The sequence below is a fragment of the Clarias gariepinus genome, chromosome 9 (assembly GCF_024256425.1).
Source record: "Clarias gariepinus isolate MV-2021 ecotype Netherlands chromosome 9, CGAR_prim_01v2, whole genome shotgun sequence".
In the NCBI taxonomy this organism is placed as follows: Eukaryota; Metazoa; Chordata; class Actinopteri; order Siluriformes; family Clariidae; genus Clarias; species Clarias gariepinus.
In genome coordinates, this window is record NC_071108.1 from 35,372,787 (window position 1) to 35,395,588 (window position 22,802).

General features: G+C 34.4%; 1 protein-coding gene across 1 annotated transcript in view; it reads right to left on the reverse strand.

Moving 5' to 3' along the window:
• LOC128530626 (filaggrin-like) overlaps nucleotides 1-22,802 on the reverse strand; it is a 113,483-nt gene that overhangs the window by 87,192 nt on the left and 3,489 nt on the right. Inside the window, exons 5-17 of the mRNA XM_053504674.1 lie at nucleotides 18,324-18,389; nucleotides 17,360-17,425; nucleotides 17,021-17,044; nucleotides 12,193-12,258; nucleotides 10,847-10,912; nucleotides 8,604-8,627; nucleotides 7,107-7,172; nucleotides 6,144-6,209; nucleotides 5,579-5,644; nucleotides 5,338-5,367; nucleotides 4,197-4,262; nucleotides 1,659-1,691; nucleotides 71-136 (exon numbers count right to left, since the gene is read on the reverse strand). The gene's annotated coding sequence lies outside the window, so the exon portion shown is untranslated. The remainder of the gene's footprint in view (nucleotides 1-70; nucleotides 137-1,658; nucleotides 1,692-4,196; nucleotides 4,263-5,337; nucleotides 5,368-5,578; nucleotides 5,645-6,143; nucleotides 6,210-7,106; nucleotides 7,173-8,603; nucleotides 8,628-10,846; nucleotides 10,913-12,192; nucleotides 12,259-17,020; nucleotides 17,045-17,359; nucleotides 17,426-18,323; nucleotides 18,390-22,802) is intronic.

Here is a 22,802-nt window from a genome sequence, read left to right on the forward strand (position 1 = left end):
TGATTTTTGACTAGGCTTAAAGTTTGTTTTTGTATGGCTGTAATAAAGGAGTGTTTGGGGAAAAACTGACCCTTGTCCATGCTCATGATGTGTAGATGAGCTCCCTCCTATCTCTGTATCAGGGTCAGATTGATCACTGTAAAGAAATATGAGCAGATATTAAAGCACAATTCACATTGTCTTACAGTGAAAACTGTGTAATATGAACTACTGAAATATTGCATTTTTTGTTTCTTGGTTTGTTTGATTTTCAGAATTATGGATTTTTTTAATTCTTATTATATTTCATGTTTATAAACTAGAGAAATTAACTATGTTAAATGACCTGAACTAACGACAGTATACTAAAATATTTGTTGTGTAAGGATGTATCTTTATTTATTCATTCATTTTCATCTACTCTGCTTATTCTGTGTGCTGGGTCGCAGGGACCTGGACCTTCTCCAAGCAGTTTTAGGGCACGAGGGGTACTCCCTGGACAGGGTGCCAAACCATTGCAGAGCACACACAGCAGACAATTAGGGAAGACTAGTTAACCTAATCTGCATGACTCTCTGGACTGTGGGCGGAAACCAAAATACCTGGAAAGAACCCACCAAGCACGGAGAGAACATTTAAAATCCTCACACAGACACCCGAGGTGGGAATCGAACCCTCAACCCTGGAGTTGCAAGGCCACAGTGCTAAACACTATGCCACCACTAAGAAAATATTTTGGAATTTCTTATCCATGTAATTCTTGAATTTGGAATAATGTATTGTTTGGAACCTTACATACTGTATACAGTAATTGCTCAAAATTTAGTGTTACATGTTACTTGGCTAAAACAGCCAAACGAGGTAAAACCATTTGGCTTATTAGCAAACTAGCTAGTACTTGGTGTTTTCAAACATTGCCACAGCTTGTTTTTTTAATCAAAATTATTAATTAGAATTAATATTTTGAGTGAAATACTTGCTTTTTTTTGCACTGCAGCTTATTGTGGTTGTATATTTCAAATGAAAATGTAATTCAAGCATTTAAAATTTAATGCAAAAACATTTAAGTTACTAAATTGTTGTTCAAAAATATTTTCAAGTGTTAAAAATACCATTAAAAATTTTTTTTAATCTCACAAAATCAGGTCGAGAAAATTCAGGTATTAAAATTCAGATTTAAAAAAAACAGTGGCATACATAATGGGGTGTATTTGTCTTTACCCCAAAACAAAGTAAACATGAAAGAAATAAATAGTAAGTGTCTATGGAACAAAATATCTTCATTCAACTGACTTTTTGTAGAAGGTTTCAGCATTACATCCATTAAAAAATATATATATTTTCAACAGTTTGCATGATCCATTTAAGTTAGATTTGTACCTGTCGAACTAAAGTTTCTGCAGTTGCACCTGCACATTAACAGCTCACTAAACATTTCAAAGGTAAATTCATTGATATCTTATTGTAGCTTATCCAAATGAAAAATTACCCATGTGAATTATTGATTGCTAAAATGCTTGCTATGGGATAGAAGTGCTCTTGGAAACAAATAAACAAACAAACAAACAGAAACATGATGACAACATAACAACTGATTTTTGTCTAGGATAATGGTTTTTTATTTATTTATATTTTTTAACACAAATTTAACAAAGCAATTTTAGAAGAAAAAAACTGACCTTTCTATCTCTTCATCAGAGTTAGGTGAATTCCTGTAAAGAAGAATAGGCAGACAATAGAGAAGAATTTTTACATAATAATATGCACAGAGTTTATTCTTTTAATGCATGGGATATACGATCATATTACATGTGTAGTTAAGTATTTTTAAGTATTCATTTATTCTATATTTTTGTAGTCTCCCATTATTATCAGGTACATTGTATTTTGTGAATGCAGTAGTAAGGAAAGCTCTCATATAACTAACAAATTATACTGTATGTGAAAAACTAGTATAATACATTTAGTCCTAATAGAGCAAAGTCAGGCGCTTTGTCAAGTAGTAATTTTTTTTTTTAATACATAAAGCATGTTTATACAAAAATATATTGTTCAGTTTAATACGGCGCTCCATGGCTTTTATGTGAACTCTTAGATGGCCAAACTGCTTTACAGCTAAAGTAAAAATGACTCAGTTCACCACCTAGCTAGTTACTCTTTCAGCTGCTACCATCAACTCTTTCAGCTGCTATCATCGCTTCAGCGGACCATCCGATCTGTACACAACTTTTCCCAATTAAAAGTTTATGAGAAATTCATTTGATTATTGATTGTTAAATTCCTGATTTAGTGTGACATTCCTCATGGTAATAAAAATAACATTTTATTTCTCTGCAGGATTGCAGATAGTTTTTGAATATCTCAAATTGAGGAGTCTCAGAAAAGCACTGACCATTTTTTGGATGGATGATGTGCATTATTTTTTATGAGAGTGGGATGGCCTTTTGTAAAAAGGTATTAGAGTAGACATTAGAGCAGGTTCAACATTTACTATAACATATTACTGAAGAAATTAACTACGTTAAATAAACTAAACTAACGACAGTATACTAAAATATTTAGGTAATAAAATTCAGATGAAAAAAATCAATTCGCTCTTGAATGAAAAAGCGCTGGTTTTGCATTATATAATGCTTATAGCAATTATGGTGGAGGGTGAAGCCTAGCGCATAACACCGTTTATTGTGAAACTGGCAACCTGGCAGTGGTGGCTGGTCAATAAGGGGCGCAGGGGCTCTGCTTCCTTAAAGTTAGGCAGAGAAGAATGCTACTTCAACATGTAATTATTTAACAGGATAATTATTTATTTTAATAACAAAAAAAAAGTCATCTAGTCACAATATTCTGCTGTATTTATTAATATAATTTATTAGAATTTAAAAAAATCTAAACTGTATTACGTTCATTTGTGTTTATGTACACGGGGCGCCGGACAAACGAGTGTCTATGTAGGCACGTAAATGTTCGAAAAGCATGTAATTTGAGGCTAAGCTCTAATTAGATTTTTTCAAATCATCCTTGGGGTGCAGCTCTGTGCGCCCCGAACCCTCCCACTTTTTTTCTTAGCGAATCATTGTTTTTAAATATTTGGGCTCATGTGATTGGACCATTCTCAACGAGTCTTATTAACGCTCAGCAGATTGTTAGTTAATGTATTGAATAGTGATTGACGTGGCAGCCAGCAATTTATGAGAGAAAATTATGTAATTTCTTTGCTAAAATACTTCTTTGCAAGGCGATCGGATGAAGAAAGAAATAAAAAAGTTAAATAGCTTGGACCAGATCGACCTGATCTTCTAATTAAGCAGCAATCAAGTGATCGCGGCCGAGCTTACATTCGGTGCTTTTCAGCACTTCTTATGGCAAGCGGAACTGCTGACTAGATGCCATGTGAGTCATGCATTTATTTTATACTAGTAGTAATGATGCTTAATCACCTGATAAATGGCTATTTGCAGGCGATTAGTAAAAGTTCAATTTAAATTTTGTTTGCGCGCCACTGCAACCCAGCCTGTTATTAGTGCTGCATTCCTATTGGCAATTAGTTCCTGAAAAGTAGACTGCACCGAGGAAGGAAGGGCACACTTTAAAGTACAAAGCGGCACGGACCGCAGCAATTGCTAATCCATTGCTCTTCTTGTGATGTAAAGACTTTTAATACATGAATTTTCTTGACCTGAATTTATGAGGTTAAAAAATAATAAGGATGGTATTTTTAACACTTGAAAATAATTTTGAACAGAAATTTAGTAACCTAAATATTTTTGCATTGAATTTTAAATGCTTGAATTACATTTTCATTTAAACTATACAACCACAATAAGCTGCATTGCTAAAATTTTCAAGTATTGTAAATGCTGTAAGGATTTCTTTCAATTCAGATAAAAAACTTTTTTAAAAAAGTTTTTGTTTACTTCATGCAATTGAACATGCTATTTTGCTGCAGGGAATTTTGGCACTGTTATACTTTCATAGCCAGGTAGATAATTACATCTTACATTAACAGAAATGCTTAGGCTAAAATTTGTACAGTTGAAATATTATTGCAACACAGCCTAAAATTTTTCGAATTTAATTTTTTTTTTTTATCATTTAAGTATTGACTGAATTGTTGCTGTGGTAGTTAAGATTATGGACTACATAACATCAGATTTTTGACTAGGCTTAAAGTTTGTTTTTGTATGGCTGTAATAAAGGAGTGTTTGGGGAAAACTGACCCTTGTCCATGCTCATGATGTGTAGATGAGCTCCCTCCTTCCTCTGTATCAGGGTCAGATTGATCACTGTAAAGAAATATAAGCAGATATTAAAGCACAATTCACATTGTCTTACAGTGAAAACTGTGTAATATGAACTACTGAAATATTGCATTTTTTGTTTCTTGGTTTGTTTGATTTTCAGAATTATGGATTTTTTAAATTCTTATTATATTTTATGTTTATAAACTAGAGGCTCCAATAAATATGTTTTTAAACATTCCCTGGCTGTCTATATTATAAAATTATTTAGATAGCTGTCTATATTTTTTCTTTCAGCACATTTCCTTTTATTAACATCAATTAACATCAACTGTTATGCTGAACTGCCTGCCACTTAACACACAGTATGAATGCAAATCAATTCCTGCTTTCTGTTTCACCCAGATGAGGATGGGTTCCCTGTTGAGTCTGGTTCCTCTCAAGGTTTCTTCCTATTACCATCTCAGGGAGTTTTTCCTTGCCACTGTCGCCTTCATCAGGGACAATCTGATCATTTTGATTCATACACATTCACATTCCATACAAACTTAAATAATTCTTTTAATTGTGTAAAGCTGCTCTGCAACAATGACAATTGTTAAAAGCGCTATACAAGTAAAATCGAATTGAATTGAATTTCTGCTAGCCAGTGTCAAACAGTGCATTATTTGAAATTAGCAATTAGCTAGTAATTAGGAAATAGCTACGGAACTAGTTTTTCTGCTGTCTCAGAAGAAACTAATAGGGTGGCTTCAAGTTATTCACTGCATTAAGCTAACAATGAAAAGAAACTAATGACGAAAAATATTAAATTAGTGATTATTGCTGCCTTTTTTTCTGATCCGCTCATCTCTCTTTTATTTTTTCTTCATAGCTCTTAAAACGTCTGTGTCTTTTTATGCATCACATGCAGCGCTGAACGTTTCTGTTTAATCCACAGCTAAAAGTTTATTTAATATACAGTATGAAAATGTAGTGCATAGTATTTTTCATGTATCAGTACAGCTTTGTAAGAATTATGCCTACTTTGTTCCCCATGGTTAAAGACAGATAGATAGCAGTCTGTTATTTTGAATAGCTTCAATTTAGGAATTAAAGATAAAAAAAAACAACCACTGACCCTTCTTCATCTTCACACGAATCTTCATCCCTATAAAGAAGGATAAGCAGACATTAGGACACAAATCAACAGTCAAGCAGTCTTAGTGCTCCACATTATAACAAATACTGACATGTTTGTAATGTAGAAATGTATCTCATGTAATTCTTGAATTCACATAAATGCTTTGTTTACAGTTACTGTAGACTTGAAGCTTGTTTTTGTATGGCCTTAAGAAGAGAATATCAGGTGGAAAACTCACTCTTCTAGATCTTCATGAGGTTCAGATGAGCTCCATTTATTTCCTTTATCAGGTTTAGATCGATCACTGTAAAGAAATATGAGCAGATATTAAAGCGCAATTCAATGTTTATTTTTCCAATATACGAAGTGCAGTTAAATTGTTAGATAATTATTATATGTACAGTTTATAAATTTAGCCATATTTTGTCAATTCAAACTAATTAAAACTTCATTACACATATAATTTGATATCAAAGACCACAAACCTTGTAGTCATAAACAATTGAACAATGGAATTTGTTTTTGAGGCCCAAAAAAATATATATTTTCCAGCCTGATTCTTTTCCACCTCACCATAGTGTATTTGAACCCCAAGAAAGACAGTATCCTAAAGAACCCTGGTCAACTGAATGACATTTTTATTAGGTCCGGGCTCATATATACAGTCAATGTAGGCTTCCCAGAGGAAATGATTACTGATTTGTTGAATTCCTGCTTTAGTTTGTCATGACAGCTGATTTCTGTCTATGATCACAGTTAGGTTTTGAATACCTTAAATTGAGGAGTCTCAGAACAACACTGACCGTTTTTTATCCTTGTGCAGTGTTGATGTATTATGTGCATTATTTCCAGCAGGTTGAGATGAACTTCTGTAAAAAGGTATTAGAGCAGAGTTCAACACTTAGTGTAACTTGTATTACTGAACAAATTAACCACTTTAAACTAACTAAACTTACTACACTAGGTACTGTATGCCTTCTTCAGATGTTATACAGTAAATATTATAGATGAATGAATTGTATGTGACTATTAAAATAATTTGGCACCCCAATGTAATAATGAATAAATCAATATTTGCCAGTTAAGAATGTATCTTTATAGATTCATTCATTGATTCATGCATACATTTTCTCTAGTGCTTATTCTGTGTACAGGGTTGCAGGGGCCTGGACCCTATCCCAGGAAACATAATACACTCAATAGGGTACCAAACCATTGCACGCACAAACACACACACTCTCAGCGAAATTTGGGAAAGCCAATCAAGCTAAATTAAGTGTCTTTGGACTGTGGAAGGAAACCCACCAAGCACAAAGAGAATCTAACCCTCGATCCTGAAGATAAAAGACCACAGTGCCAACCACTATTCCACCGAGATCATATCTTATAACATGTAAATTTTGAACTTACAATAATGTATTGTTTAAAATGTAACATATAGTTGCTCAACATGAAATGTAACATGTTGCTTGGCTAAAACATTCAAACATGCTAAAACCATTATTTTAAACAATTAAAAGAGAATAACCTTTCAATTTATATTTGTTTAAATAACTTGGCCAGGTGACCAACTACATCTAACATCAATGCATATGCTTAGGCTGGAATTTGTACAGTTGAAATATTATCGCTCACAGCTCAATAAAAAAAATTATTCAGGTTAATTTTTGCTGTGGTGGATAAAAGATGATGGATTACACAACATCTAATTTCTGTCTAAACTTCAGAGTTTGTTCTAATAAAGGAGTTTCTGGGGAAACACTGACTTTTCTCCATGCTTATGATGTTTAGATGAGCTTTCTTCTTTCTCTCCATCAGGTTTAGATTGTTTGCTGTAAAGAAATATGAGTAGATATTAAAGTACAACTCAGACTGTCACAAGGTGAACACTGTATTATGAACTAGTGAAATATTAAATGACATTTTATGTTTAAAAACTATATGTTTCAATAAATATTTACGGTAAACTATATTTTTGAAAATGTTGTAGTTATGAAGTTGAAACTCTTCTTTATGCATAGATTTTGATAATGAACACCATTAATCATTATCTAAACATTTGAACAGTTAGGCAATTTTCATATTCTTGCACCTGTACACCACTTCGAGAAAAAAAAATAAACAGATGTATGGTCATATTACAGGCATAGTAATTTATTTTAACATTACACATATTTTTATTTATATTACTTAAATAATTTACATTATTATTTTATATTACTCTATACTTAGATTATTTTATCTCTATTAATTAAAGTGTCCCCTTGTTATCAAGTATGTCATATTTTGTGAATGCAGTAGAAAGGAAAGCTGTCATTACTTAACTAGTTTTTCACATATAATGCATTTAGTTATAATAGAGTAAAGTCAGGTGCTCATCATGCATGTTTTTTTTACAAAAATATCTTGTTAAGGGGATATTCAATACAGAGCTGCATGGCTTTTATATGAACCCTTACATGGCTAAATTGTTTTACAGCTAAGGTAAAAACAACTCAGTTCACTACCTAGCTAGTTGGTCTTTCAGCTGCAACCATAAGTGGCACGAGTTGGGAACCCAGGCCTTCCGTATGGTGGGTGAGAAATAGACCACTGAGCCACCAATGCCCTGCTACCTATCTGGTATTATGTATTGAAACTTTACCTTAAACTGTATATATTATAAAAATTATTAGACTGCTGTCTATATTTTCTCTGATGACATTTCATGCTAGCCAGTGTCGACCGTTGTTATTATCCAGTTATTTTACATTAGCTAGATAACTAGGTATCTAGTTTTTCTGCCCACTTATCAGAAACTAATAGGGTAGCTTTAGGTTATTCACTGCATTTAGCGAACTATTAAATTATTAAATCAGTGATTATTGCTAAATTCTTTTATGATCCGCTCATCTCTCTTTGTATTTGCTATTGTTATTAGTCTTTTGGCTGCTTACATTGTCCTAATTTCTGTGCCATTTTGTTGTGCACTGCAGTTTTTTATTTAAATTACAGGTTAAAGTTTATTCAATATATAAAGATTTAGGTGCATAGTATTTTAGATGTATCAGTACAGTTTGGTTAGGCTGACCTTCGCATGGAATTGCTTAGATGGATGGATGGATGGATGGATGGATGGATGGATGGATGGATGGATGGATAGATAGATAGATAGATAGATAGATAGATAGATAGATAGATAGATAGATAGATAGATAGATAGATAGATAGATGTGATTTTAATAGCTTTAATAATTGAATATCATGGGGGAAAAAACACTGACCCTTCTTCATCTTCACATGAATCCCTGTGAAGAAGTATGAGCAGACATTAGGACAAATCAACAGTGAATTAGTTTTAGTGCAACCCCTACATAGTAACAAATGCTGAAAATATATCATATATTCCTTGAATTCACATACAGTGGACCCTTACTATACTGTATGAACGCCCTGACCAGCGATTTTTCGACTTATGACATGGGAAGCAATTTTGGCATAGAAGTGATCCCAGAGAAGCTGGTCTCCCACACTTCCAGTTTTTTGCTTCTCTGGGAGCCGGTCAACATTTGTTTGCGTGAGTGGAGAAAAGTATTTTTGTGCAAGATGTAGTGAGGATATAGCACAAAGAATTTAACAAGAGTGGTGCCGAAAAAAAAGGGAGCCACTTTCAGTGCAAATTTAAAAATAAATAATGGGTAATACTGTATTCTGTGTCCTGTACTATGTTTAATTGCCTGAAACTTGTTAAAGTTCTAATAGTTCTGCTTTCATTTGACAAGAACTTTAAATTTATACAATTCTGTTTAAATGAGCTAACTTAGCTAGCTGGCTGATCACATGATATGTAAACATAAATTCTGACCCCCAAGGCTGTACTCTAAATTTCTCTGTAAATTTGCAGATTTCCTTTTAAACCTAGTAATTTCTGTGGACAAAGTGTTACTTGCTGGAGACTTTAATTCATTTTAAGAAATATAATCTGTCTGAATTATCTCAGATCACTGTATTGTCTCAGTTAAAGTGCGTCATAGTACCAATGAACTAATTTTACTCGTCTCTTCGTCAACCTGTGAATTAGATCCTATACCGATTTTCTCAAGCAGATAGTACCAGCAATAACAGAACTCTTGTTGAAAATAATTAACTTTTTTACCAACTTAGCAGTTGGTATGTTCCAAAATCTTTAAAATCAGCTATTATTTAACCTAATTAAGAAACCTGACCTTGACCCCTGTCAGCGGTCCAATTACAGGCCAATATAAAACCCCCTTTATCTCTAAGATTCTGGAAAAGGTAATAGCGCAGCAGTTATGCTCATATCTAAATAGAAATAGCATAAACAAACTGTATCAGTCAGAATTTAGGCCTCACCACAGCACAGAGACAGAACTTATTAAGTAGTTAATTACCTCCTATTTGCCTCTGATCAGGGTTGTGCCACTATATTTGTGTTACTCAACCTCAGTGCAGCTTTTGACACTATTGAGCATAGTATTTTCGTTCACAGATTAGAAGAGATTTTTGACTGATTATCAGTTTGTAGATTTAAATGGTGACCATTCTGCATGTTCTCAAGTGGAGTTTGGTGTTCCACAGGGTTCAGTTTTAGGTCCACTGTTTTTTTCTTTTTACATGCTTCCTCTGGGCAACATAATTCGTAAGCATGGTATTTGTTTTCATTGTTATGCTGATGACACAGTTATACGTCTCAGCAAAACCAGCTTACTAAAGTTAAGCAATATGTGCAGGACATAAGAAATTGGAAAAGCAGCTGTAAGCAAGCTTTCTGATTACGCTGTAACTTTAATTGGACTTTCTTTAAAGCACATGTAGATAATATTACCAGGATATTATTCTTTCACCTCAGAAATATTCCCAAGATAGGAAATATATTGTCACTAAAAGATGCAGAAAAACTAGTTCATGCTTTTATCCCCACTAGGTTGGACTATTGTAACGCCTTACTATCAGGTTGTTCTAGATGTATAAACTAGATGTATAAGCAAGATTCAGTTAGTCCAGAATTCAGCAGCGAGAGTCCTCACTCGAACCAGAAGATACGAGCACATCACACCTATCTTATTTACACTGCATTGGCTCCCTGTGAAATTTCGCATCAATTTTAAAATACTACTATTGGCGTATAAAGCAATAAATGGTCTTGCGCCACAGTATCTAAGTAAACTGCTTGTGTCTTACAATCCACCACGCCTACTTCGATCAAAGGATGCAGGCTGTTTGTCAGTACCACGTACTGTATTATGAAAACTACAGCAGGGGGCAGAACTTTTTTTTTACAAAGCCCAAAAATGGGGGCAGAGCTTTTTCTTACAATAGCTTAAAATTTGTACAGTTTAAATATTGTTGTAACACAGCTTGATTTCAGTTTAAAAATCGTTTGAATATTGGTTGAATTTGCGCTGTAATGGTTAAAACATTATGGACTAAACTACATTAGATTTCTGTGTAGGCTTGAAGGTTGTTCTTGTATGACCTTAAGAAAGGCATAACGGAGAAAACTCACTCTTTTAGATCTTCATGAGGTTCAGATGAGCTCCATCCTTTCCCTATATCAGGTTTAGATTTATCACTACAAAGAAATATGAGCAGATATTAAAGTGATGTTAAATATAAATAGATATTAAAATATGGTAACCGATATTTTCATAAATTTAATACTTATAAAATAAATTTCGCTTAACTTTATAATCAAAAAAATCTGATATTATAAAACACTAATTATAGAATTACATACAGGTAGTATTATATTCTTAAAGTATTAGTATATACATTTGGACACCGAAGCAATTCATATTCTTGTTCCTGTATAAATCTTGGAGGGAAAAAAGCCTTTACTGTCAGTGAACTGTTTGATGTCTGCAACCCCTTTGTATTCACCATCAATCTTCCATTATAACTGTAGCTAGTCAATAAAAAAAAAAGAAAAATGTTGTTTCTTAACCTGGCCTGTCTGTTCTTTAATGCTACCAGCTTGCATACTATTTTGTTTATACTACAACCATCAACCAGTGAGATAGTTTCACTATCAGCCGAGCACACCCATACCAACCATGCCTCAACCATGACAATGTGGCACACTTTGTAACATGAGACCTTCCATTCCTTCTACATATTCTTCTCTTCCCTTAATTCTGATACAAGTTCAGCTTTTTATTATAATAGTGGTTCTGTGATTTTATAATGTTTTTGTTGTTGCCTTAAATGCAGGCTACCATTCTATACCAGCTTGCATACTATTTTATTTACATTTGGTGTTTTGATTATAGACTTTGCCAATGATCGATGGAACTCCTTTAGACTGTCTTCCGTGGTCTTGTCTTTTGGTGTTGCTGAGCTCAATAGTTAATTCTTTCTTTTTATGAATGGACCAATTTCTTGATTTGGCTTCCTAAAGTTTCTGCTCTCACTCTTTGACAAGTGTGTTTTTATTGCAACATAATGGTGACCTCCTTCACCTTCATTAAATCTCTTTGGACTGCACGTTAGAAGTTTCCATGAACAGCTAGCAAATGCAAACCACCTTTGGAAAAAAACTCCTTAATTTTTATGAAAGAACTAGGCCACAAGTGCCCATTAAACTGAATAATGGAAAGTCTTTGTAATATACATAAAATTTGTTCTAAAGCAAACATTCCCTGAGGAACTTAAATATGCACTTTGTCTAACAGGCAGACATGAGCTTATTTGAAATCTACTACAGCTCATGAGAAAATCATTTGATTATTGATTGTTGAATTTGTCGTTATTGTGGTAATCCTCATGGTAATGAAAATAAGACCCGATTTTAGTCCATGATCGCAGCTATTTTTTAAAATATCCTAAATTGAGGAGTCTCGGGAAAACACTGACTGTTTTGTATCCTTATGCAGTGTAGAGGCATTGTGTGCAATATTTCCATCAGGTTGAGAGGGTCTCCTGTAAAAAAAAGTAATGAACAGACATTAGAGCAGAGTTCAACATTTACTAAAACTTACTACTGAAAAATGTATTTCCTTAACTAAACTAAACTAACTTGGTACTGTATGTCTTCTTCAGATGCTAGAGTATACAGTATATACTGTAGTCCTGTATACTGTATATATGACTTGTATCTAAACTATTACTTGGATAAAGTAATTTGCCAACTTTTACATAAGAATAAATACTGAAATATTTGTCATGTAAGAATGTATCTTACATGTAATTCTTGAATTCCTAAAATTGCATTGTTTAGCATGTTACATATACTTACTCAACATGCAGTATGATGGTATATGTTACTTGGATATAACAGCAAAACAAGGTAGAACCAATTAGCTTATTACCAACTAGCTAGTCGTACATTAGCAACATCATTAACAACTCCAACTTACATTAATATAAATGCTTATGCTGGTATTTGAACAGATTAAATATTGTTATGACACAGCTTGATTTCATTAAAAAAAAATTGCTTTTTGGTTGGATTTTTGCTGTGGTGGTTAATGTCAAGACATGGATGATGTAAAATGTAAAGGTATTTGTAATATTTCGAACAATGTTGCTATGGCAAGGCTTTAAAGAAAGGACATAATAGAATAAAATTAATGTTCTTAAGGCGAGATGGCATAACTGGGACATGTGGAACGTGGCGTTAAGTCGCTGCATGGTTGAGGGGAGCAAGAGCTTGATGGCCCTTGGGTTGACAATCTTCAAATTCAAATTTTATTTGTCACATACACAAACATACACAGTACGAAATGTAGTGAAATGCATTATACGACTGCCATTGACCCTAAAAGAGAATTAAAGTTTACAAATAAGAAATAAATATAAATAAAAAGAATACGATAGAAATTAAATAGAAAAATTAAATTAAACTAGGAAAATATAGAACTAAAAATAAAAATAGAAATGTGCATTATCTTGGTAATGGTAAAGGGACCGACATACATATTTTTTGTTGGGTCAGCATTTCTAATGTTCAAAAATATTTGAAAAAGCAATTTTTGACAGAAGGCTTCAAGGAAAACTGGGTGAGGATGCAAAATAGCTCTGACTAGCCCAGGGGCAAAGTCTAGGGAGGGGAAGCCTGCAGATTTCCTATTCTTTTGAAAGAAGTACCTATAAGAAAAAACATCTTGAGGGTTAGAAGCCAGACAGGCACTGACTCTAGTGGTTTGGAGGGGGTGTCAACCAGACCCCATCAGTCAGAACATGACAAGCCGAAATAGCGGCTACGTACATTCTGAGGGTACTAGGACTAAAGCGCGAGGACAACTTTTATTGCAAAAAAAAAAAACTCCAGCACTAAAACAATTCGGCAGTGGACTGGTCTACATGCTTTGCCATGTACCACTTTCAAATACCCTCACCTTGAGGGCAAAAGTTTTTCTAGAGCGTGAAGGTTCCAGGGCTCCCAACTTCATGTGCCCTGGAATGTAAATCGCCTTGAGGGACAGGAACCCGTCCTGTGCCCAAAGCAGAACCTGGTGCGCTAGTTTATTCAAGCGGCGCGAGCACACCCTGGCGATTATGTACAAGACTACCAAAGTGTTGTCCACCCACACTAGGACATGGTAGCCTCCACTGCTGGAGGAGGTGTTTCAGGGCCAAAATAAAGCCATTATTTTGGGGCAATTGATGTGCCACGCAGGAAGATGGCCTCTCCAGCTCCCCAGCCCGTGAGGAAAGCGTCTAGCGTCTCGCGACGACAAAATGCACATAGAGTGGGACCCAAAGTCAGAAACCAGGGTCTGAATCACATAGAAAGGGTATGAAGCCCTTGGCGCGTATTTGCCCCTGGGGATTGGCCCTAAGTAAAATTCCCTTGCTTTTAGCCACAACTAAAATGATCTCATGGGCAGAAGGCCCAAAGGTATCACCGTAAACGCAGCTGCCATGAGACCTAAAAATCTCTGAAAGTGATTAACAGTCACTTTCTGGCCTAGCTAGGTTTCCTTCAGGGTGTTGGAAATGGATTTGACACATGCAGGAGACACCTGGGCACAGGACGAGTTCCTGTATTGCGATCGAATCCTACATGACACCCAAATATCTGTGTTCTGAGCAGGAAAGAGAATGCTTTTATGGCGTTGAGTCTTAATCCTAAGGAACGGAGATGAGCTAGAATGACATCCTGATGTCGAAGCGCTAGCTCCTGAGACTAAGCCAAAATCAGCCAGTCATCGAATGTGCAGGGTGAGCTAGACCAAATGGAAGGACCTCAGGAATTTTCTGTGTTGTGGCAATATTTTTATGTGAAAATATGGGTCCTTCAGATCGATTGTCACTATCCAATCCCTTGGTCCCAAAACCGCCATGGTGTGCAGTAAAGCACCAGCCTGATCAGCTGCCTGAAAGCTTTTAACCACCAGGGAAGATGTCAGTCTACGCGGCTTGATGGGGGGTGTGTGCTTTTTCAGGGAGGATGATGTCCCAGGAGAGAGATAGCCCACAAGCGTTTCTTCTATCTGGGACATCATCATATAACCGCGCCTTCGCATCAACAATATTCAAATAAATCAAAGTTGATGGGATGAATAAGGCTATTCCATGAAAGAGTTAGATCATCATCAAACCATAGCGTTTTCACGTAGCATCGAGTGTAGCTTTTGAAAGGGAACAAGTGCTTGTGAGGAAGTGCTTAATTATTGTGTAATTGTGATCCTCGAGCAGTTCACAATAGTTATTTAAACTGATCAGCCTTTTGAATTAAAATGACTTGGCAGTATTGGAAACGGTGGGGGTGTGTGTGTACAGTATGTGTGTGTGTGTGTGTGTGTGTGTTTATTTATGTAGCAAATGGCATAAATTGTAGTGGTACATTGAAGCTAACTCGCTTGATTATGTAAGTGTGAGTGCCTGGGCACGATGATCATTGCTTGCAACTACACTTGTGTTTAAAATAATAGCAGTCCAACATCAGTAACCAGATCAATAATTGTTTTTGGGAGAAATTACATTTCTTTATGGTAAATATTTTACTTGTAGGTGTAATGGAGTAATAGAAAACCAACAGACCCAACAGTCATGATTGGATTCACCTGATTCTGTGTAATTTAATCATTAATTGAAATGGGGCGTGTTCAAAATAATAGCAGTGTAGAGTGTTCAATTATAGAGGTAAATTATTTTGTGAAAAAAGATCTTAAAAAAGATGTCAAACAAATTCCCCTTATTTAAGGATAAATGCAGAAAAGGTTGTCCTGTGAATTTCCCTCTGAAAATCAGAGTAAAACAGGTTGTTTTAGACATTGTTCAGAACAACAGCATACTTTGATTTAAAAGTAGATTAGAGATGGGAAAAAAACATACAAAGAAGTGCAGAAAATGATAGGCTGCTCTGCTAAAATGATATCAAATGAGATCAAAACCATTCAAATGGATCAAAGAATAACAAAATTGGCAAAGACTCAGCCAATGATCAGTTCCAGCATGGTCAAAAAACACCTAAAGTTACCTGTGAGTACTGTTACTATTAGAAGACGGCTATGTGAAGCCAAGCTTTAGCAAGAAGCCCCCGCAAAGTCCCATTGTTGAAAAAAAGACATGTGCTGTAGAGGTAACAGTTCGCCAAAGAACAAACTGACTGGCCTAAAGAGAAATGACGCAATATTATGTGGACTGATGAAAGCAATGTTGTCCTTTTTAGGTTTAAGGGCCACAGACAGTTTGTCAGGCCCCAAACACCAAATTTAAGCCACAGTACACTGTAAAGACAGTAAAGCAAGCTAGTATTTATTACATTTCAGGGATCATGGATCAATTTGAGTACATCAGAAAACTTTAAGAGGTCATGTTGCCTTATGCTGAAGAGGAAATGCCCTTGAAATGGGTGTTTCAACAAGAAAACGACCCCAGACACACCAGTAAGAAAGCAGCATCTTGGTTCCAGACCAACAAGATTGACGTTATGGCGTGTCCAGCCCAATCCCCAGACCCTAATCCAATAGAAAACTTGTGGCCTGACAATAAAAATGCTGTTTCTGAGGCAAAACCAAGAAATGCAGTGGAATTGTGGCGTGTAGTACAGTTGTCACAGATGTGAAGCTGTTCTCAGAAACCATGGTTATACTGTACTAAATAAACTAAATATTAAACGTAAATTCATCACTTTGTAAAGATGAATGATGACACTGCTATTTTTTTAACAGACTAATATTTGCTTTACTTCACTTCCTGTAAACTAATAATCCATTTAGCACAGTTTTCTTCATGCTGTGATTCAGAATAGAATTTGCAGGGTGTCCAATGCATTTGTGTGATTTAAATTAAAAGTTATTATATGGATATTGAGCTTTACTTACTTTTTTTTAACACACTGCTATTATTTTTAACACAACGCTATATTTTGTTGTTGTTTTTAGTCTTTCGGGCTGCTCCTGTTTTCAGGCTTTTTGTGCTGTCCGACATGCAGAACTGGACTTTTCTTATTACAGATAAAAGTTTATTAAATATATAATGTTGGTATAGTATTTGGACGAATGGTGCAACTATGCATGGGATTGCTTAGATAGATGGATGGATGGATGGATGGATGGATGGATGGATGGATAGGTAGGTAGGTAGGTAGGTAGGTAGGTAGGTAGGTAGATAGATAGATAGATAGATAGATAGATAGATAGATAGATAGATAGATAGATAGATAGATAGATAGATAGCAAGTTGAATAGCTTTAATAAAGGAATCTCATTGGGGGAAAAAATAAAACACTGACCTTTCTTCCTCTTCACATGAATCTCTATAAAGAAGTATAAGCAGGCATTAGGACACAAATCAACATTGAATCAGTATAAGTGCAATCTCTACATAATAACAAATACTGAAATGTATGTAATTCTTGAATTCACATAAATGCCTTGTTTATATACAGTTGCATGTTACATGCAGATGCTTAACATTTGATGTCACATGTTGCAAAAACAGCCAAACTGTTCTGAAGTTATGCTGTAATGGTTAAAACACGATGGACTAAACAACATCAGATTTCTGTTTTAGATTTAAAGTTTGTTTTTGTATTACAAAATACAAGGCCTTATCATTACAAAATACTCACCCTTCTAAATCTTCATGATGTTCGGATGAGATCCATCCTTTCCCTATATCAGGTTTAGATTTATCACTGCAAAGAAACATGAGCAGATATTAAAGCACAATTCAGAATTTCTTTATTATTTTTTTCATCTATTTTTCAGATATATGGATTACATATTATACTTATGTGTTAATTATTTTTGTGAATTTAATAATAATTAAATTCAAACTTGTGCAACTTCATTACATGTAAACTATAATATTAAAGATCACAAACCTTGTAGTCATAAGCTTTTGAACAATAAGACCATTGTTGCCCCTGTGCACCACTTGCAAGCCAAAAACTTCACTGATCTTATCATGAATGGATCAGTTTAATGATTTGGCCTCCTAAAGTCTATGCTCTCACTCTTTGATGGGTCTATTTTTAAATAATATTATAATATAAGAGATATATTTAGTAATAGAAAACAATAGACCCAACAGTCATGATTGAATGAACCTGATTCTGTGTAATTAATTCATTAATTGAAATGGGGCGTGGTCAAAATAATAGCAGTGTGGAGTTCAATTAGAGAGGTAAATTATTTTGTGAAAAAAAGGTGTCAAACAAGTTCAAAGATAAAAAAAAACTCAGGGATAAATGCAGAAAAGGTTGTCCTGTGCATTTCTCTCTGAAAATAAAATAGGTCATTCCAGACATTGTTTAAAAGAGGTGCCAGAAGTCGGGCTCATTTACAGTATATGGTCAATATAGGCTTCCCAGAGGAAGTGAAATATGTAGTTTGTCCAGAAGTTTTTTTACAAACATTACCTGATCTAAAACCCACAACAGCTTATTAGGAAACCATTTGATTATTGATTTGTTGATTTTCTGTTATAGTGTGGCAGTCCTCATGGTAATAAAAATAACACCTGATTTTTGTCCATAATTGCAGCTATGTTTTTGAATACCTTGAACTATGGAGTCTCAAAAAAACACTGACCGTTTGTCATCCTTGCGCAGTGTAGATGGATCATGTGCCTTATTTTCATCAGGTTGAGATGAAATTCTGTAAAAAGGTATTAAAGCAAATATAAGAGCAAAGTTTAACATTTACTATAATTTTAAATTACTGAACGAATTAACTACTTTAAATTAACTACAGTAGGTACTGTATGCCTTCTCCAGATGTTATATTGTGGATGCATGACTAGCATATGAATTATTAAGTGGCTAAAGAAATTTGGCACGTCTATGTAATAATAAAAATTTACATATTTGTCAGGAGTGTACCTTCAATTGTTCATTCATTTAATTCTCGATACATTTTCTCTAGTGCTTATTCTGTGTACAGGGTTGCAGGGACCTGAACCCTATCCCAGGAGACTTAGGGCATGGGCAGGGTATACCCTCAATAGAGTGCCAAACCATTCCAGGGGACACATTTACATGAAAGCAGCATTTAATTAAAAAAATTCTGTAACTGATTCTGTGATTCTACAATTATAACTAGCTGGCTAACTCCATGTTATGTAAAAGTGAGGTTTGTTTCAATATTGCTTCAATAATAGAGTCATAAGGAAAAATTAAGCTTTCACGTACTCATGAGGTTCAGATAATTTTGTGATGTGTGGTTTCTGAAGTGTGAAACTTATAAAGTCATACAGGAAATAATTACTTTAAGTTATGACTTCAAATTATCAATCTACAAGCTTCTGAATCATGGGGGTGCCTAGTATTGTTAGTAGTAGTATTAGTATTAGTGCTTAAGTATTACTAGTATTAGTATTAGAAATGTTTGTCATGAATAATATTTCTTATGTAATTCTTAAATTCATTTAAATGCTTTCTTTACATACATACCTAAGCATGTAACATGTATTTGTTCAATGTTTGATGTTACCTGTTACTTGGCTTAAACTGCCAAACGAAGTAAAGCAACTCGGAGTTTTAGCAAACTAGGTATTTCTCCGTTTTTAAACATTATCATAGAACAAAAAGATTATCATAAAACAAAAAGAAAAAGCTTTTTATATTTTGATTGAGCACATACTAGATTGGTCTAGGTTCATAAACAGTTTTATAGGGTGTTTGTTTGTTTTTAAGAAAATCATTAGTTAGCTTTGCTAATTGATCACAAATCCTGTAACCTACATCATAGAATACATTATTTGGAACATTTTACGAGAAAGCAACCTTTGAAGGAGTTTCGTATAAACACTGACCGTGTTTTTTCCTCATCAGGTGTAGATGGATTATCTGCATTATTTTCATCAGCTTGAGAACTTCTGTACAAAGTGTGAGCAGAGTTCAACATTTACTATAACATTTTATTACTGAATAAATTAACTATTAAAATGCATTAAATTTAACTAACTATTAACTTAAACTTAATTTTAAAAAAACTCACCCTTCTACATGTTCATGATGTTCAGATAAGCTCCATGTATTCTCTGTATCAGTTTGAGATTCATCACTGTAAAGAAATATAATCAAATATTAAAACACAACTCAGACTGTCTCATGGTGAACATGATGTTTGTTTTTCACATGTACTTTTAGATAAACTGTGCAGTTCTGAATGGCTAAAAGTGAAACTGTCTCTATGGTTCTTACCAGAGGTGTGGACTCGAGTCATGTGACTTGGACTCGAGTCATGAATTTGATGACTTTAGACTCGACTTGACAAAAATATAAAAAGACTTGCAACTCGACTTGGACTTTAACATAAATAACTCGGACTTTCACTTGGACTTGCGCCTATTGACTTGTAAAGACTCGCTACTTCCCATAAAAAGCCCAAAGATAAAAAGTATGTTAACACGGACCGCTCTATCTCTGTTTATGTGTCTGTGCGCGTGTGTGTGACAGAGCGCATGCGCGCATTCGGCACGCCATCCAATCAAAGTACCGTAGATTCTTTTGATTCGACAGCGTCCAACACGTGACAACAACGTGCACACGCCAGTTGCACGCGAAATGATAGCGAAGGTAGTTTCGTTTGGCTATAAAACATTGTCTATATGCGCGGAGCACTGAGCTTCTACGGAACGCAGTAAAGGCCAAAAGGGAAATTGTTAGCGTTTTTTAATCCCCTGACGAACTCTAGCCATCAGGATGTGTTTCCCTTGTTATCTTGGACATATTTAGAATGATGAACCTCGGCTGAGTCACTTGTAGGCTGTAAACATGTCAGTACATGCGTTGTATTGTTTATATTTAATCACTGGTAGACACTACCCATGATTTACTGATTTCTTTCATATGCAGTTTGGGTTTATTCAAATAATGTGACCTAGTGAATTGACATCACACGGATAAAATGCTAATTATCTCGCATAATAATAATAATAATAATAATAATAATTATTATTATTATTATTATTATTATTATTATTATTATATATTTATTTATAATAATACTTATTATTATTAATATTATAATATATAATATTTAATTATAATATAATAATAATAATAATAATTATTATTATTATTATTAATTTATATATAATAATAATAATTATTAATATTATTATTAATGTCTTGAGACTGTATCTGACGGGTCTCTATTTTGGCATTATGGTTTTGCTGAAAAGGCATATTTGATATGAAATATCAGACAAAATACTGACATGTTTACAGCCTACAAGTGACTCAGCCGAGGTTCATCATTCTAAATATGTCCAAGATAACAAGGGAAACACATCCTGTTGGCTAGAGTTCGTCAGGGATTAAAAAACATTAACTGTCCTTTTTATTCTTTACCGCGCTCTGTAGAACCTCAGTGGTCCACACATAACCCCTTCGCGGGCGAGCCTTCTCCTAAATGCGCGTTCCCTGTGGCCTTTTCACGGGGGTGGGGCTAAAAAAATGCATCCTGATGGGGGAACCAACTTCGACACAGCACCGGATTGTTTGTATGAGGTAGTCTACGTGAGTGTATCACACATGGTAGGGAGCAAAGTTCTTTAATGTTATGTGAAGAAAACAACGTTATTGTTTGTATGAAGTAGCCTACTTCATTGAGAATATGTGCTACCATTTTACATTGCTACTAGCATTTACTAACATTTGTATTTTTATGTATCTGAGCAATGTTCTTTCATAAAAAAAGGTTTGTTTAATAAATACAGATCTTACAACCATACATAATCTGTATACATTTTATTTTTCTGCTAAAAAGACTTGAAAAGACTCGAAAGTCAAACCGTAGGACTTTGGACTTGACTTGAGACTTGTTGGCTTTGACTTGGGACTTGACTCGGGACTTGCCTGTCTTGACTCGTGACTTGCCTGTCTTGACTCGGGACTTGAGGGCAATGAATTGAGACTTACTTGTGACTTGCCAAACAATGACTTTGTCCCACCTCTGGTTCTTACTGAGGTTTACTCATGGGTTCCAGAAGTTAAAAAAGTCAGTATTCTGAAAACTTCAACTGCTGAACAAACCTGGACACCCAAATAATGTTTTCATTTGCGTTGGGCTCCTCTATTGCCATTAATGTAAGCTACCTCGAGCCATGATACAGTTAGTTTTTGAATATCTTTGATTAAGGAGTCTCATATAACCACTGACCGTGTTTCATTCTCATCAGTTGTAGATGGATTATCTGCATTATTTTCATCAGGTTGAGGAGAACTTCTGTAAAAGTATGAGCAGACATTAGAGCAGAGGTCAACATTTACTATAACATATTATTACTGAACAAATTAACTACTAAAATTAATAAAATTCAACGAACTACTTACTTAAACTTAATTAAACTAATTACTTACTGTATACCTTCTTCTGACCTTATGAAGAACTGTATATACTGTAGTTTCATAAATTATAATGTGAACTATTACCTTGCTAAACTAATTTATTAACCTTTAAGTAATTATAAATACTGAAATATTTGTTATGGAAGAATGTAACTTTTATTGTGTAATTCCTGAATTCATAAAAATGCTTTGCTTAACATGTTCCATATTACTGAATTTCTCTAAATTTTTTTAACAAGGTAAAACCACTTGGCTTATTAGCAAACTAGATCGTACTTGGTATATAAACACCAATATATAATATATATAATATAAGCTTTATTATTATTATTATTATTTTAAAGAAAGTCCTTAGTTAACTAAGTTTTGACTGAGCACAACTCTTTTCCCCTACATTAACACAAATGATTAGGCTGTAATTTGGACAGTTAGCTCACTGTTGAGGCACATGGACCACATGATATCTGATTACTGACTAGACTTATGTTTGTTTTTGTATAGCTTCAATAAAGGAGTCTGAGAGGGAAAAACTCACCCTTCTACATGTACATAAGTTTCAGATAAGCTCCATTCGGTCTCTGTATCAGATTGAGATTGATCACTGTAAAGAAATGTAGATGATGTTAAGGAAAAGATATTAAAGCATAATTTAGATTGTATCAAGGTGAACAGTACATTTGTTACAGATATCACTACTGAAGCCTCTAAGTCAGTT